Source organism: Gymnoscopelus braueri, assembly GCF_963280865.1.
Source record: "Gymnoscopelus braueri genome assembly, contig: SCAFFOLD_247, whole genome shotgun sequence".
In the NCBI taxonomy this organism is placed as follows: Eukaryota; Metazoa; Chordata; class Actinopteri; order Myctophiformes; family Myctophidae; genus Gymnoscopelus; species Gymnoscopelus braueri.
In genome coordinates this window covers 85963-91962 of record NW_027660431.1, presented here as the reverse complement: position 1 = coordinate 91962, position 6000 = coordinate 85963, and the positions used below count along the sequence as shown (strand labels likewise).

Below are 6000 nucleotides of genomic sequence, written 5' to 3'. Positions count from 1 at the left end.
AAAGGGAGGGGGGGTCTAGCATGGACCCCTGAGGGACTTAAAGGGTTTACGTTGTTAATTAAGAGCTTAACGAGGCAGTGATTAATTAATCAACCAATAAACTGTTGATCTGAATATAAATGTATTCAAATAAAAGAAGCTGAATTGATTGTTTCTTCAGTTTACATTTTAAAATCACTTTATGTTTAATTTACTGAAATTAAAGTTGAATTTGGAGTATTTAGTAGTAGTATATTATTGTTAGTAGTAGTATATTATTGTAGTATATAGTAGTAGTAGTGTATAGTAGGATATTATAGTAGTTCCTTTATTCATGAATGAGTTTTTTAAAATGTAGTTTTTATTGATTGAATACTTTATTAACATGCTTATTAACAGTAGTTACAGTCAAAGGAGCTGTTATGAATGTTATTGTTTATAAAGATAATTACATCCGTATGCTAATTAGCCAACATGTAAACATTCACATCACATAGAAAAATAATCAAGAACAAGTATTTCCTTTGTTTTACTTCCTATGAGCCATGATGATGATGATGATGAAGATGATGATGATATCAATTATCTTATCTCCATATTTCAACTTGTTTTGTAGTGAATTAACACCATAATTCATCTTAAGATACAACAGCGTCGCACACAGTGAAAATAGCAGATCTACAAGCTCACAACGTGTGTATTGTCTTCTAATTGTATGTATTACTGTAGAGACATTTCATACAGTAAGACACGTCTTCTTATTATATACATGTATTATTATTATTATAATTATTATAATTATTATAATTATTATAATAATAATAATAATTATTATTAGTATTGTTATTATTATTATTATTATTATTATTATTATTTTTAATTATTATTATTATTATTATTATTATTGTTATTATTAAAGGATCTACACCATGAAGTTAAAAAATAATAATAATATTGAGTGTTCAAACTGGGGTATTTTTGGGGATAGAAGAGAGGAGGGGAGACCAAAAACACAAAAAAAAAAGAAGGAAAAGTTAAAATTAATGGTGTATCCCTTTAACTAACGAACCAGACAAAATGATTTCTCCTCATTTTACAGCTCAATTTATAATATATAGGCAAAATATAGGCTTTGCTGCCTCCTTGTGGCGACAACGGCACATGTTAGCAGTGTAACATTACTGGTTATTTTAAAGCTATAAGTTTTAACTATGAATCTATTTATATATGTTATGTATGTCTCTATTTAACTATGAATCATCAACAATAATAACTATAGTAAATGTTAATAGTTTTGATGTTCCTAAACATCATTAAAAGACGCAGAAAGTCAACGTGTGTTGTTTGTTTAGCAACTAAGTAACATGATTCTGGTTGTGGTTTCCGGTGTGTTACATTGAAATCTGTGACCTATCGACTTCTGTGACGTTCAGGAAGTAACCCAATTCTGGTTGAGATATCCGGTTTGTTACACAGAAATCGGCAATCTATCGAATTCTGTGACTACTAGCCTGCTAGCGAGCTTTTCAAATGATGTAAAAAGTCCTGCATTTGTAGTAAAAATGTTCTTTATTTCAATAATCCAACTATTAAGTAATCCATTACACAGTCGGCTGTCCTTTAATACAAAGATAAAACACGCAACGCTTAATAATAGCTATAAAGCAAAGACAAGGCTAACAATAGCTAAAGCTAATGCTCATTGTTATGCTAACTTCATCTGTTTGTCGCCCTCATGTGGACAAAATGAATCACTACAAGTGTAATTGATTGGACACTTTATTAGCAGTTTAAGAATGAGATGACGCAATATGGCACTAGTTTCTACAACATAAGCTGTTAGATCTACAAGCTCACAATGAGACGCGTTGTGAGCTTGTAGATCTGCTATTTTCGGCGCACGACACCATAGTAGAACAGAGCATCATGTTGACATGCTAACTGGCTAGGCTAGCTGCGTCAAGTTACACGTTAGTAACCATAACCGGACGTGGCCACAAGGACTACACTTAAGAACTACATGTTCCATACACCATGGGTCGCTAAAAGAACTACATTCTAATGACTACATTTCCCTTACACCATGGGTCTGTAGAACTACATTCTAAGGACTACATTTCCCTTACACCATGGGTCTGTAGAACTACATTTTAAGGACTACATTTCCCATAAACCATGGGTCGCTAAAAGAACTACATTCTAAAGACTACATTTCCCTTACACCATGGGTCACTAAAATAACTACATTCTAAAGACTACATTTCCCATAAACCATGGGTCAAGCTTCACATCGTACGCCAGGAGCTCCCGTCTCGTCAAAATAAAACAACATTATTTGTCAGGTCTCGCATCAAACGCAACTCGAACATTTCCGCTCATTTTTCAAAATAAATTTGTTTTAATGTTTACTTTATGCTCCGTTCTACGACGGTGTCGCCAAAAATAGCAGATCTACAAGCTCACAACGCGTCTCATTGTGAGCTTGTAGATCTTAACATCTTATATTGTAGAAACTAGCGTCATATTGCGTCATCTCGTTGTTATTTTATGTGAAAACTTCCACTACGACTTCAACCTGTAGTGATTCATTCTGTCCACATGAGGGCGACAAATGACTGATGACTGGAGTCAGATGTTAAAGTGTTGTTAATATTTATCACTTTATTAGTTTAATGATTGTGTTTTACCCCGTGATGTTAGTTAGTTAGTTAGCTGTTTCCAGATCACTTTTTGCACACAGATTGATTGTGTGTGTGTGTGTGTGTGTGTGTGTGTGTGTGTGTGTGTGTGTGTGTGTGTGTATGTGGTGAAGTTGTATTGGGAGCGTTTGTTTTAAATCACTTCACCGTCCTGCACATCACCTGTTTAACCCTGACTGCACACTTCACTCACACACCTGATGATAATCAACACCCCCCCCACACACACACACACACACACACACACACACACACACACTATCATGTTTTCATGGAGTTTGTTGTTCATAATGACTCTGATTTGTATGAAACAAAGTCTTCACAAAGAGACAGAGAGGAGAAGCTGTAGAGGTGAGTTTAGAGATTTGAGAATAGAATGAATTATGACTCAGAGGTTGATAGAATGTATTCTAAGTATCTTAGAGGTTGATAGAATGTATTCTAAGTATCTTAGAGATGTGAAAATGACTATAAGTCACATCTGCATCTTAGAGGTTGGATTGACCTGTAAGTAGATTGTGTGAAAAGAGATTTTAGATACAGATAGTTGTCAAACAAGGGTGTGGGTGTGTGGGGGTGTGTGTGTGTGTGTGTGTGTGTGTGTGTGTGTGTGTGTGTGTGTGTGTGTGTGTGTGTGTGTGTGTGTGTGTGTGTGTGTGTGAGCAGTGATAGGAACATGGGAAGTGGTCTACTGTAGGAGGAGATGAGTTTCAGTTTATACATACTGTACACAGTTCATAGCATTAATTAAATTAATGCATAGAAGCCTCATGAATGTACACAGTTCATAGCACCAGAGGGCTCCTCCAAACATCAATCATTCAGTATCCTTTATGTAAATAAGTCATGTATGTTGGTTAGTATTCAGTAGTCTATATGTAAATAAGTCATGTATGGTGGTTAGTATTCAGTAGTCTATATGTAGATATATATGTAGATAAATCTTGTATGGTGGTTAGTATTCAGTAGTCTATATGTAGATATATATGTAGATAAATCTTGTATGGTGGTTAGTATTCAGTAGTCTATATGTAGATATATATGTAGATAAATCTTGTATGGTGGTTAGTATTCAGTAGTCTATATGTAGATATATATGTAGATAAATCTTGTATGGTGGTTAGTATTCAGTAGTCTATATGTAGATAAATCTTGTATGTTGGTTAGTAGGGTTTTCTCACTGTTCTCAAAGAGAGATATTTGTACAAGCTCACAATGTGTCACATTGTAAGCTTGTAGAACGGATAACGTTTGAACGGGCAAAGTATAAAACAGACCAACTGACGTCACACCAGTGAGACGTCAGTTGGTTTTCACGTTTTGAAGTTGACTTTGAGGAAGTGAAACCACATCCTCACATGAACTCACACAGTTCAGAACAGCTGCATCGTTTCTTTCAACGTCCCGTCTGAACATGAAGGTAAAATGTCTTTACTTTATATCCTATAGCAGGAGATCCTGATATTATGACTCATCAATCATTTGTAATATTACTGTTTGATGAGTAACTATAATTATGTGACCGTAGCATCGTCAATGTCAGGTGAAACCGTTACGTTTCAGGAAATGTCACAATGTCACAGGTTGTGAGCTTGTTGATCAGCTATTTTCACTATTTTTCATGGATCAATAAATGTAATGTAAATGTGAACAACAGATGACAGAGTGAAGAAGTGACCAGGAGGGAGCTGTGTTGTCCTCAGTGGAGATCCTCAACACAAACAAAGAGACCTGTCCAGGTGAGGAAGACAAAACATATCCACACAGAACAGACAGAATATTCTCAGTGATATTGTTGAAACGTAGTGAATTGTTTTAACAGGGACAGTGAGTGACCACACACCACTACCAAACACATGATTGTGTAAAATACATTCATTACATATTCCTAAATTATTCTGTATCATAAACAGACAAACAACAACAAAAAGCTCAGTTTGTTGATGCTACATGAGTGATAATAGTTCCAACTATTTAACATACTGGCCTGGTCTGGTCTTATGGTCGTATGGGGGTTGAGGCATAAATGGAAGGTCTGACAGGTTTAAAACTTTGTATAGTTAGAATGTAATTTACTTTCTATCCTATAGCAGGAGATCTGACATTATGACTCATCAATCATTTGTAATATTAATGTTTGATGAGTAACTTATAATTATGTGACTGTAGCATCGTCAATGTCAGGTGAAACCGTTACGTTTCAGGAAATGTCACAACGTCACAGGCTGTGATCTTGTTGATCGCCTATTTTCACTTGTATGACGAAGTAGAACATTCTTTTTTCTTACATGAAAAAGTTGAAATATGGTGATTGAAGAGATAACGGTTATAGTGACCCTAACCCTAACCCTGTAGATCGGCTGTTTTTGGCTTGTGTTCCCCCCATACTGGGGTTCATGTGGTTAATGCTATTCATAATAATGTAATGGTGTTTTAATTTTGTCAAGGTGGACTAATGTTTTCATATTGCTGGATAATATTCATATTTTATATTGCAGTGCATAATGTTTTCATGTTGAGTAGTGTTATTCCTCTGTCCTCACTTACTTACACAAATAGCACTAGTTAAAGAACTACACATCCACTAGTTAAAGAACTACACATCCACTAGTTAAAGAACTACACATCCACTAGTTAAAGAACTACACATCCACTAGTTAAAGAACTACACATCCACTAGTTAAAGAACTACTTTTTTTTTTTTTCATTCAACCTTTATTTAAGATTCTCGGAGAGATCAATTGAGGGAGACCCTCATTTACAATGATGCCGAGATTACACACATATAAATAACATAGGAGTAACAAGAAAACAATAAAGTTGACACAAACCGTTAAAACAATTGCATGTTAACATCAATTAGTTAAAACAGTTGCATATGGGTAAGACACGGTTATTATATAGATTCCTAAAATGGCCAATAGATACTAGGGTATTCAATTTAAGCTCTTGTTGCAAGAGGTTCCAAGACTCAGGTGCACCAAAGCTGAAAGCAGCCTTTCCCTGTTCTGAATTGGCAAAAGGAGCCAACAGGATTAGCCAATCGCTGGAGCGGGTTAGAATGTGATTAGGTTTCAGACGTAGCATGGATGAGATATAAGGTGGTAATTTACCAACCAGGGCTTTATAAATAAAAAGATGCCAATGACTATTGCGTCTCTCAGTCAGAGAAGACCAGCCCACTTTATCATACAAGGCACAATGATGGGTGTTGTAGCTATCACCAGTAATAAATCTCAGAGCTGAGTGGTAAACTGTGTCCAGAGGCTTGAGTGTGGAGGCGGCTGCATGACGGTAGATTATATCTCCGTAGTCTAGTACT

At 35.4% G+C, this 6000-nt stretch overlaps 1 protein-coding gene across 1 annotated transcript in view; it reads left to right on the top strand.

Annotated features, from left to right (window-relative positions):
- The first annotated feature begins 4336 nt into the window (after positions 1-4336).
- Positions 4337-6000, top strand: part of LOC308081567 (uncharacterized protein) — an 85890-nt gene continuing 84226 nt past the window's right edge. Inside the window, exon 1 of the mRNA XM_080457933.1 lies at positions 4337-4417. The gene's annotated coding sequence lies outside the window, so the exon portion shown is untranslated. The remainder of the gene's footprint in view (positions 4418-6000) is intronic.